The sequence below is a fragment of the Dermacentor silvarum genome, chromosome 4 (genome assembly GCF_013339745.2).
Source record: "Dermacentor silvarum isolate Dsil-2018 chromosome 4, BIME_Dsil_1.4, whole genome shotgun sequence".
Taxonomy (NCBI): Eukaryota; Metazoa; Arthropoda; class Arachnida; order Ixodida; family Ixodidae; genus Dermacentor; species Dermacentor silvarum.
Genome location: NC_051157.2, coordinates 148,911,187 through 148,924,062, shown reverse-complemented (window position 1 = coordinate 148,924,062; position 12,876 = coordinate 148,911,187).

The window sequence follows — 12,876 nt, the reverse complement described above, 5'->3', positions numbered from 1 at the left end:
TGTGCATCTGTTGTCATACAGTCGTGTCATTTTTGTTGTATACTCGTCGTCACCCCATTCTTCTCATACCGTCTTTATGCCATCGTTCTTATTGCGTTGTCATAATATTGTCATACATTCGTTGCCATGCCATCGTCATGAAGCTGTCATGGTCGTTCCATCGTGGTCATTCTAAGGCAACATCAGATTGTTGTCATACTATCATCACGCCATTGTCGTCACAGAGTCATTGTCATTCCATTGTCGTCATTGCCATACAGTCGTTATGTGTTCGTTATTATACCGTTGTCGTAATGCCATTTCAGTCGTTCCATTGTCATTTTAACTTCGGCATGCGACTCTCGCATGGCACCGTCGTAATGCCGTCGCGGTCGTTCCATCGTCGTCATTCTAACTTCGACATCCAACTTTCACATGCTGTCGTCATACCATCGCCTTCATATTGTCATTTTAACATCATCGTCACACAGTAGCCATACCATTATCGTCACGCTGTCGTTTTACCGTCATTATCACCTGAGTAATGCCATCCCTTTGCTGTTATGCCATCGTCATGCCAGCTTTGTCATCCGTTGGTTGTAATGATGTCATCATCCCATTGTGCCCATGTCGTCAAGCTGTCGTTATACCATCATAATTTCAGAATCGTCATCTCATTGTCATTATGCCGTTATTGTCATACCGCCTTTGTCATTCCTTGGTAATTGCATCGTTGTCACTGCGACGGCAACCTACAGTCGTCATCCCACCGTGCTGATGGGCGACGTTGGCCAGCAAGTGCCATAGCTAAGTGAGACTGTAGTGAAGTATGCCACATATAGCCGAAGCAACGGCTCAAAATGACCAGTACAAATGGTGAATAAACGTGGCTTGAAAAATATGGTGTGTTGCTACATAGCTTGAATGCTAATTGCATAACCATCAACAGTCATTGTGAGATGGGTTCTGCCATGATTTTTATTGCGATAGCAATTATATGGACACTTCAACCGGATTTCTGCCGTCGGCGTCGCCGTCGCCGTCGTCGTTGCCGTCGCCGTCGCCGTGAGGTTCCGTATAGATAAAATCTTCACCGCGCGCCGTATGCCCGAGCGCAAGCGTGCTGGGACGCGCGCTATCACGGAGAGCGAACGCACTCAATCCCCCACGCGCAAGCAACGAAGCGGGAAGCCAGCGCCGGAGGGAGCCGGAGGGGGGGGGCACTTCTACTGTGCCAACAACCGCGCTCGTCGCTCGACCGCACGGTCTCTTATCTCTCCCACGCGCAAGCAAGGAAGCGGGAAGCCAGTGCCGGAGGAAGCGGGGGGGGGGGGGGGGCGCACTTTTCTTCTGCCAACAACCGCGCTCGTCGCTCGCCGCACCGTCTCTTATCTCCACACGGCTCTGACCTTTAAGCGCCGTGCATTCGCGGCTCCGTTTCTGTTGCAGCGATAGACCGCACGTACCTTCGCCCGCAGCGGCGTATGCTTGCTGCCAGCGTTTTGACAGTCGTCTGCAGTCATTCAGTGTGATCTCTTCATGTTTGTTTGTGCGTGCTCACACCACGCTTGTTCATTCAGTTAGTAATAGTCGGGTCACATTTTCCAACGCACGCTACACATGTAATGCTGCCCGGATCGGCAGTGCAGCGCTACAGGTGTGTCCCTTCGCACGCGCGCTGCCCACGGGAAGCGCTTCTCATCAACACCACCGTTTCACACGCGCCTTCTCGTGGTCATCGAGTCTCTCTTCATGTCGGTCTACTTACGCCGCAGCACACCTGCTTACTTAATCAGCTCATGTTTACTACAATTCATATTGCTACCAAAGCCGCTCACCTTACTTCGTATGACATTGCTGTGTTGCTATCGCATTCATTGCTTCGCCCTTAGGGCGAAACTGTGACATTTTTTAATGCGTTCGCATTCTTTGGGTACTTCACATAATTTCTGAGGCTGCGTATGTATGTTTCACTCTATGTAGCTATCTATGTTTGTTTTTATTTGTTTTTCCGCCTACCTGGGTCATAAGGTAGTGAGTGGTGGAATGGTTTGCACATTGGGCTGCTGTACTGAGGTAACAGGGTTCGGAACCAACCATTAGTCATTGGCAATGTGTTGATACGTGTCGCTCTTCAACGAGCCTTTTTCATGCCGACATGGATCACTGTAGATGGTAACGCAGATGTAGGGTCGTGTTAAAAGTGCGCGTTAGATTTGAGTAAATACGGTATTCATTAGAATTCGGCACTATAGTGGCATCGCTATAGGTGCCGACTTGGAGTACTGGGTATGTGCCACTCTGTCTACGCAGGTCTCCAGTGAGCATCTTTGATGCCGACTTGGGTTACTGGGTATGTGTCAGTAGGTGTGTGCCGCTCTTCAAGTGAACGTCTTTGACGCCAACTTGGCTAACTAGGTGTGTCACACTAGGAAGGTGCCATTCTACAATGATGCAAAAGATCCCTTACATTTTTTCCTCTGCCGAGCTGCGCCATGAATGCCCTAGGTATGTGCCGCTCTTCAATGAGCCTCTCACCAACTTGGGCTGCTAAGGATGGGCTACTGAGCGTGCGGCATGCGAGGGAACAACTCTTAGTGTTCGCAGGCACCGGCAGGCCACGCTTCTCGTCTCGGAGGCCATGCCCGGACTTTGCGGCAATGCCAGTAGATGGCGCAGCATGTCGAGAAAGAAGCACAAGAGAGGAGCGCGGTTGCGGCATGGCATGTTTCTCAGTGTTCCCACGAACCAGCATGCCATGCCTTTCGGAGGCCGCATGCATGTTTCGCGGGAGCGGTGCTACATGGCGCCCTGTGTTCTTGTGGAGTTTGGCAGTTGCTGTTCGTGGCGGATGGATGATTTTTTCCAGGACTGTGTGGCGGCAACAAAAACAAGTTTTTTTTTGTGCATGCTTTGAGCTCGCTTCTATTTTAAGGTTTGCTGTGTTTATTTTTTGAGCCTTTAAAGTCGCCCTGAACCACTTTTTATCAAAGTGGAGAAAGGCATTTGAAGTGAAAATAGGCTATTCCAGGAATACTTTGCCGCAAAAAGAGCATCAATACATTCAGCAGAAGTGGAGTTATTGGCAATCAAACACGGCCTCCGCTGTGAGCTGCAGTTCGATAGCCAGTAGACTCGTGGTGGCACCCCGCGGCGGCCGTGGTGTAGCCAACTGCAGCGACCAATAGCAGCCGTGTATGGGAATGCGCTTTATTACAAAATAAAGCATCAAGAAAAAAGTAAGGATCATGGCTTCTGTTGAAAAGAGCGTTTGAGAGAAAGGTGACTTCGCGCTCCGCTTGCGAACTTACACACCGCGTACGACATCAAAACTTGGCTGAGATGTTCACAGCTAGCAGCGTATGCTACCCGCGGACTATGTTATTTCACCAAGCCCAAGGGGTGGTTCAGAACCCCTTTAAATAGCAGGTGGAAGCGGCAAGGCTATCCACTATTACGCTTTTTTTTTCGTGTGCACATATGTGTTTCGGGTATACATTTGGTATTGCAGGATAGTTAGAGTACCCTCTCGTGTTACATCTTTCAGCATGTGCAACCGTGCTTCAGCAGGCGTTTGGCAAGTTGCGACACCAAGTACCCGAGCACATGAGGGTAGGACCCTCCTGCGTGTAGATGTGCGCGGCCGAGCCGTGTCTGGGGAAAGGGGGATCCTGGGGGTTGAGCTGATGCCGGGTGTTTGGACCTTTAAGGCCCCCGGCAGAGGCAACACACCTCTTCGGCCTCTGCTTGACATAAATGGCACCCCTGGTCTTACCCACCCAGGGGAAATTGGCAGTTGCTTGTTCCTGTCCTCCACTTAAATCTTCGTCTTTCTCTCTCACTTTCAATCTATCCTGTCAGTCTGTCTTCTTCTCTCTTCTATTTACTTCTGATCTTTTGGGCAGCGAGGGTTAACCTTGTGTGCGATAACCAACCTTCATTATACAGATTGGGTTATAGTGGCTGTGTTCTGCTGGCGCGGGCGGGTTTCATGTATACAGAATCTTGCCGCGTCCCCTTGTTGGGCTCCGTGGTGGGTGGCTGGCACAGCTGCCGAAAATTAAATACAATTATGGCTTTAAGCTCATTCCTAAAGCTGCCTGATCGCTCTCTTTTGAAAAGAGGGCGCACCGATGAACCTTCAAACTTTTTCGCCAAGAGTAAAGAGATCTTCTCACGTTTCCACGTGATCCATGCTGAATTGCATGCGAAGCCGCTTTTCAGGAACTTAAGCGCGCCTTGACCGCCCCACCTGTCCTTTGTCATTCTGATGGTAATGCACCTGCTCTACTGCACACTGACGCTAGCGGCCAAGGAATTGGCGCAGTGCTGCTGCAGCGCGACTGTGCTTGTTGCGAGAAAGTAGTCGCATATGTAAGCCGTGTTTTGACTTCCGCGGAAAGGAACTACACCATCACCGAACAAGAGTGCCTGGCTGTTGTATGGTCCGTGCAGAAATTTTCGCCCATATAACCACAGTCGGCATTTCACTGTCGTTACCGATCATCATGCCTTATGTTGGTTGTCAACAATCAAAAACTCCTCAGGATGCCTTGGCCGCTGGATCCTCAGATTACAAGCATATGATTTCGACGTCGTTTATAAGTCCGGAAGGAAGCACCAAGACGCCGACGCACTTTCCCGCTGCCCACTACCACCATCTTTCGATCACGTTATCACCTTGTCAATGGCAGCGCGGACGTTGCGTCTTCAGTTTTACATATCAATTGCTTTTCTGACCCAGTTTCCATCCAGCCGCCCTTCTTTGTTTTCCACCAACCAACGCACTGATACTTATAGCCACGACACCATTGATCGCCTCATTGGTGTTTCAATCCCACCTAACACCAGGCTTCGAAGACAGCTGAAACTCTTCAAATTAGAAGACAATGTTCTCTACCGCTACATTTTTCACCTGGAGGGCCATCGATGGGTTCATGTTGTGCCTCGCTCTCTCTGTGCTGAAGTTCTCCAGGCTTCTCACGGCGACCCGACGTCTGGCTACTTGGGTTACCACAATACCCGTGAGCGAATACGCAGCCGATTCTTCTGCCCAGGTCTTTCAACCAGTGTAGCTCGATATGTCGCCTCATGCACTCTTTGCCAACGCCGCAAGCGACCTACCACTGCACTCGTCGGGACGCTGCAACTACTTTGTTGAGCAGAACCCTTCGCTGTCATCGGCACTGACCTTCACGGCACTCTCCCAGCCACTGTAGACTGCAATCGATGGATAGTCATTGCTGTGGATCACTTGACGTAGTACGTGAAAACTACCTCTATCAGCTCAGGGACTGCTTCAGAAGTAGCTGCCTTCTTCCTGCAAGCTATTTACTTACACCATGGAACCCCTCGCGTCCTTTTGAGCGACCGCGTGCATTTCTCTCAGACACGGTTGATGAGGTTCTCCGAGGTTGCAACACCGTGCACAAGACAACCTCCGGCTACCACCCCTCAAACCAATAATCTGACAGAGCGATTTCATCGCACGCTCAGTGATGTGGTGTCCATGTAATCCCAACCTGACCATCGTAACTGGGATGCCATTTTCCCCTTTATAACATTTGCCTACAATTTGCCACTGTCCAGCGAACCAATGCATGACTTACTTTCCATTTTTCTTGGTGTATGGCCGGCATCCAACCTCTGCCCTCGACGTTTCTTTCTTTTCTGGTCCTCTCAACACTTCATCATTAATTCGCGACTGGTTTGTGTCTCATCTTGCCCAATGTCGCCACCGTGCTTGCATAAAACACCGAGGCGAGCCAAGAAGACCGCAAGAGTTGTTATGATGCCGCTCTCTGTGCCGTTTTCTACCACCCTGGCGACGATGTACTGCTTTGGACCCCAGTACGAATGCCTGGTTAATGTGAAAAGCTTCAATCTCATTACATCGGCCCCTACAAAGTCATAGAACAGACCTCACCAGTGAACTACCGCATTGCACCTGTTGATACACCGACTGACCATCGATGCCGCGGGACAGAAATTGTTCATGTTTTCAGCCTCAAGCCGTTACATCATAGCTCTACACTAGCTTAATTTGCGGCTAGGCTGGCCACTTCCGTCCACGGGGGAAATTAGTGTGGGCATTGATATTATGGACGTCATCCTCCTCATCTGTACGTAACCATCACCATTGCTTCGGATCTTCATCTTTGGTGCGCTAGCTCATGCTTTTGCCATAAAAGCGTCGGTTAAACCGTTGCTTCTCAGTATTTGTATCGCGAATATTGCTTTGGTAGGACAGTCAGAGCGTGGCCACGTGTGTGAACATGTGTGAACATATGTCATACGTTTAGTCTGTGCAGCATTTATTGCTTTTAAAACAGTGCTGATAAATAATTTGTGGTATTTTAAGGATTTAGGTTTTATGTGTATTGGACTTTGCTTGTAGGTATGTTCTTTGAAAGGTTCGGTGTTAGCATTAGAGAAAGCTAAGTGAAACATATGGCAAGAAAGACGGTAAAGCGTGCAACGTACAGGGGGTTCCTCAAGGTAGACGATGGGAAGGATGAGAATAGAAAGGAAATTGAGTTGATCGACAGACACTATGATGTCGATGCTTGACGAAAGAAAATGGAGGATGTCCAGGGTGAGCTTGTGAAAAGTATTGCAGAGCTAAAAAATGAGCTGAACATGGAGCAATATGCACTGAAGGCAGTATAAAATGGCTTCTAGCAGCCGAGGATAAAACTTAACAGGGCTGCCATCATGAAAGAAAATGGTAGTGAGAAAGGAACGCCGTCTCCCGGCGTGGCTGGACCGGGAATGACTACAATGCGCGTGGAATTCGTGGAACGCATAGAACGTGCTGTTGGGGCAGCTGGAAAGAGGCTCATCTGCCTTGAAGCTACCACAAAGGGAAAGGAGGAACAAAGCGGTCAGCGCCCTGTGTCAAATCCAAGAGGCCTCGGCAGTAGGAGAAAAGGTGCTAATCGCCGGCGACTCAAATCTAATTAGGTGCTCAGGGGCAGTTGTGGAGAGAGTGAAAGACGACAAAAGAGTCGCGGTAGGAACGTTTCCAAAGCGGACATGTGGCTCTGTCATAGAGCGAGCAACAGAAAAGATAGCGGAAATGCACACGGACACAACCTTGTAGCAGAAGCGGGTGGGCTAAATTATCTGCTAAACAGAAAAAGGGCACGACTAGCCCAGCGTTTGGCGAAGGGGGTAGACTTCTGTGAGATGTTCCCCCGGGGGCATATTGTGGTATGCACGACGCCGGAGGTACCTTTACGCGACAGTAATGTACAAGAAGCGGTTGCGGCCGCTAATGAGGCTTGGTCTACGAGAAACAGCCGAGTGAAAGGTTTCGAGGTTGTAGAAGTGAACAGGGAAGTGAGAAGGTATGGTGGTTTTCAACGAGATGGGATCCACTTCAATCACACGCTTGGACGAGAAGTGGGTTGGCAACTTGCTGGTCATGCTGTTGCATTTTTGGGGGACCCACGGGTACTCGGGAGGCCAGGGTAGGTAGTTATAAAGGAGAAGGTCCCCTAGCGGAACCTCAGACTAACATTACCGTGAATAACATAAAAAGAATGAAAAGAAAGAGAGCTCGCCGTGCAATAGGCTACGTAAACATACAGGGCGCTAGAAGAAAGGACAAGTAGGTAAAGATTGAGAAGCAGTTAAATAGGGAACAAATGGTCTTTATGTGGTTACAGAAATGCACCTTAGAGACTCTGAAGAGCCACCAGCGATTGAGAAATATGTTTGGGGAGGGTGCTACAGAACTAAACCAAAAAGGGAGGGGGAGTCGGGATTCTTATATATCGGGGAGCCAAATGGGTAAGAGTAAATTCAAGGTGTCAAGAGCATCTTTGGTTATCAGGAACATTGAGTCGAAAGAAAACTTGGCTGGGCGTAACATATTTGGGGATGGGAAAAAATTGCAAAGAGTCAAGAGTTAGTGGAATGCCTAAGTGCTCATATTACGGTTTTGAGAATGATGCCGAAATTATCCTGTTAGGTGACATAAATGCCCACATACAGGATCTAGATGGTTATACTGAAAACAACGGGAATAAGTGTGATGGCCAGATCACGTGGGAAGTCGGAAATAGGCAATCGACCATTTATTACTGTCTAATGACAGAAGGAAGTTATAAGTTGAGAGAAATGGTCATGGACGAGGAAGGGTATAGCAACATAGGGAGTTACCATAAACGCATCATTTTTGAAATGGGATATGTAGTTGCGGAAGAGAGCAAGAAGCGATGAATGACCGTCCAAATTAGAAGAACGAAATAAAAAATAAAGTAGCCCCTCCCCTGTCGAGGAAACGGGAGTAAGCGAAGCTTGTCGTGTGTTTCTTTGGTGTTCCACGGAACGAATTGCACTGACGAGTATCACGTTGTGCTCGAACCACAACCGGTCACACGCACTGCAGCTGGCTCCGAAGTTCTGCTTGAGTAACTCACGGTGAAACCTGGCCGTCGCGCCGGGGAAGTTGTGCTAGCGTTGTCGAGACCTGCGCCACCGTTCTCGGGTTGGAGGGCAAGACAACGCTGACGTTTGGCCTCAACGTAGCGCTCCCGCAACTCGGGGTCCGCGGCTCTTCACTGACCTTTCGCCTGGGCTTTGGAAGCCCTCACACTAGAATCGGCACGTCGACCACGAGCCCTTTCCTGAGCGCATTCGCGGCGCCATTGCTAAAACGCAGCCTGCTCCTCGGAGGAACGCACCACGCACGTGCCTTCCCATCGGGGCGCCGAAACTGATCTGAGGCGAGGGAAGCCCGGCGGAGCCGCGCCAACCCCCTTTCCTCCCCCCCCCCCCCCCCCCCGTGACACACGAAAAGACCCTGATTACTCGCGCGTGTCACGTGATCCGGCGCCGCCGCAGCTTTCCCCGCACCTGCTTTCCTTCTTTCCTTACTTCTTTCTTGTCCCTGGCTGCATGTGCATATGCATGGCTGCATTGCATATGCATACCCGCATATGCATGCGGGTATGCGCCACACGTGAGTTTTTGCTTGACTATAACGCCACCGAAACTTGTGAGCCAATGCAAGCTTCGCTTGAAAAATATAGTCACAAAGAGTCGAGAAAGAACTTGGCAGTTGGCCAAGCAAGGAGTGGGAATATAGTGAGCTTCTAAGTGTAATGACGAGAGACATAAGGAAAAAGAAGCAACGCATTTGTTGGAAAGAGACAAGGAAACTGAGAAGCTGGTGGAACAGGTAAATAGAGGAAGCGATCGATGAACGAACGACAGAAAGCACCACGAGAGCGCAGGCCGGCAAAAAGGCGCAGTTGCCGCAAGTTGAAGTAGACAGAGAAAGGGAAACATACCAGGAGAAAAAATTCATGTTTCAAATGTTGGTTTATGCAAAGATGAGAGGTGAAAGTGAACGTTGGTTGTCAGAAATACGTGAGAAAAAGAAGGCCGCACTTAGGATATTTTGGAACCACGTAAGTTTATTCGGCAGGAAGTCTGGAACAATACAACATATCCTAGACAAAGATGGAAGCAAACTGAAAGGGGACGCGGCATTAAATTTCACCTGAAAAATAACAGCCGAATCATTCCAAGACAATAACGAGGTGGTTTTTGAAAAAAAAAAAGAACATAAACGAGAACCAGATGGAAAAGGAGGTGGTGCTGAGAAATTTCAAATAGAAGAAAGCCAAAGAGAAAATTCCAAAGCACACAGAAACAGGGTAAGACGAGATTCCCATTAGGCTGATTAATGAAATAGGACCAAAAAAGTAATGAAGCTCTGTTGGAAGCAGTAGAAAAAAGCTTATACAAGATAGACGACGACCAGACAGTTGGAGACAAAGTATAATTAATTTAATTTATTAAGGTAGGGAAAAAAAGATGGAATTCATTCATACAGACCGTTGACTATTACATCGGTAATACACTGGTTAGCAAAAGTACTGAAAGTTGGGCGAGTTGGTATCTATTGATCTTGTAACTGCAGCGCGCACACGAGAAACGAGGACAAAAAGGTGAAAGTGAAAGTGACAGCGCCTGTCTGTCACTTTCACCTTTTTGTCCTCGTTTCTCGTGTGTGCGCTGCACTTACAAGATGAATACACTGGTTAGCACAGCAGCCGATTAGATTAAAACTGCAAGAATGGGCAGAGAATAATGGCATATTGGGAGAACGTCAGAATAGCTTGAGAATCAGTAGGCGTCTGGATAACTTATTTGTTCTTACTCAGTGTATTGAAATATCCAGAGAAGAAAGCACACCGTTATATGTATGTGGCTTTTCTAGACATTACCGGAGCGTATGACAACGTAGACTGCAACATTTTGTGGGATATTCTGGAAAAGGGAGGCTTGGGCAGCGACTGTATACAGCTTTTGAGGGAGATTACCTTGAAAATACAGTTTGTGTTGAATGGGAAGGGATGAGGATCGAGGAGAAAGTGGATATCACCAAGGGACTGAGAAAGGGGGGCCCTTTATCCCCGTTGCTGTTTATGATGTACATGGTAAGGATGGAAAGGGCGCTAGAGCAAAGCAATATCGGGTTTAATCTCTCTACAAACAGGCGGGCACAATAGTACAGCAGCGGCTTCCATATTCGGACGACATTGTGTTAACGTCTGGCTAATATCTGTGGACAGCAAGGTGAGAATTCAGGATTGAAATTTAGCGCTAAGAAATCGCGTTTAGTGGTATTCATTGAGAACAAAGAACAGGCAGTGTCAATACAGGGCCAGGAAATACCTCGGATAAAAAAATGCAAATATCTTGGTAATATGGACACAGGAAGGCAATAGATAGATGAAAACACAGGAAAGAACAGTTACAGCAAAGGGGGAAGAGAAATGCGGCCATAATGAAACACGGGGCGCTATGGGGATATACAATAGGTATGAGGTGCTCCGGGGTATGTGAAAAGGTGTAATGGTTCCAGGACTTACATTTGGAAATGCGGTTGTTTGCTTGAAGTCAGGGGTACAATCAGGACTCGATGGCAACCCAAGGTCAGCGGGACGCCTCCCATCGGGCGCTTACGGGAAGACAACAAATAAGCTGTGCAGCGTGTTATGGGCTGGACAAGTTTTGAAGTGAGGGAAGCTCAGAGTGAAATTGATTTGAAGAACGACTCGGGAATATGGAAGAAAGCGAATGAGTTGCGGGATGTGTTCAGAAATTTGTACAGGAAAAACACTGACTCACAATGGGGGCAAAGAACTAGGAAGCTAGAAAGTATGCCACTAGTATAGTAAGTAACATGTGACAACAAGGAACGTCAAACGCAAAGTTGGAGAGGCTGAGACAATCTCATGGGTGGCGGCAATGGAAAATAAATCTGCTATGTGTAACTACCTAAGAGGAAAAAATGAAATCAAGAAAAACATTTTATAATAACTCAAAGGGAAGCTCTTTACTTTTTGAAGCGAGATCAGGATGCCTTAGGACGCATACTTATGAAGCGAGGTACAAGGAAGAAGTATGTGCTTGCTGCTTTAAAGCTATAGAAATGATCGAACATGATTTATTGGAATGTGAATATATCTGCCCATGCAGCGGTCGGTTTAGGATCCTCTGGCCTCCTTGAAGCCCTTGGGTTCAGCGATAGCCGGGGGAAAGTAAACATGTCCACAATAAAGATTAGTAAGAGGCGATTGAAAGTTTGGTGGCAGAAAGTAGGGATACCACAAACAGCGGAGGCGTACAAAAACGAAGTTCCCAATAGTGGTTCAGTAAGTTTGACGCTGAGAATTCTGTGTTTTTTCTTTTTTGTTTTTTTTTTTTAAGGATACGTAGGGCATTAGGCAAAATAACAACAAGAGCTTGGTGGCGCAATCTACCACCCCGTTTCAAAGGGGACGCTCACATCCATCCATCCGAAGCGCGAAAGAGGAGTCCCGCTGCACTACGCGCCTCGTACATACCTCGTTTCGATGGTGGCAATACGTTGTCGCTATATTGATATCATATACGTCATCGTGAGATGGGTTCTGTGGCAGTTTTTTTTTTACTAAATATTTCTCAGGACAGCGGTTCATAACTTTTGTCTATAGAAGCTGTTACTAACACCCTACGGCCCGCAACCGGTAAACGCTCCGCCAGGTTCGGCTTTCCCACTGGACACCCGAGTACAGATACCGAGAAGGTGCTTTCTCACTGAGCTCCGGGCACGTGACAACATGTAGCCCTAGTGCAGTGTTTTCTTCGTTGCCCGTTTGCCTTCTTCTGGGGACGGCATGTAGGGTGTTTGAAAATGTCTGAACTTGCAATTTTCTTTCACCCTTCTCCTCCTCCTAGCGCTAAAGCGGCCACAAGAGACCAGCTCATGCATCCACGTTTGGTGTTAAGCGATGCAGTAAAAGTTCAGTTGCTCTGTATTCTCTCTTCCCTGCCGGGATCCCCTTCAGGCCCACGCCGGTACCTTAGGTCCTCGAGTCACTCTACCCTTGAGACCATGCTGCCCCTCGGAGCAGCGGCAAGTGCTTGCATACCGTAGAACCAGACAATGCGTGTCATCTGCATTTATAGCGTGTATTCTGGCGCATTAAATCTGCCGCACTGAAGACAACAAATAACTTTGTGAGCACCTTTAATCTGATTCTACAAAGCAGGACACTTGAATCGTGCATATCGGAAGTGTACACCGTACCTCAGCCTTCTGTATGCGTGTTTCTCGAATTGCTCGCCAATGACACCAAAACCACGAGTCTCCTATAGGGCGCCACTTTCCCAGCAGTTGGTTATCTACTGTTCTTAATAACGACCAGCGTGCGTTTGAAGAAGTAGCGGTAATGAGGGAAGTACGCTTGCAGGAATACACTTTATTCCCCTATTTTTGCTACAGCAGGGTCTTGCAGGGCAGGTGTATTACCACAGAAGAGAGTACCACAGTGTGTCGCATACAGCCGAAGCAACGAAAGTCTCGGAACAACCACTACAGATCTTATATAAGCG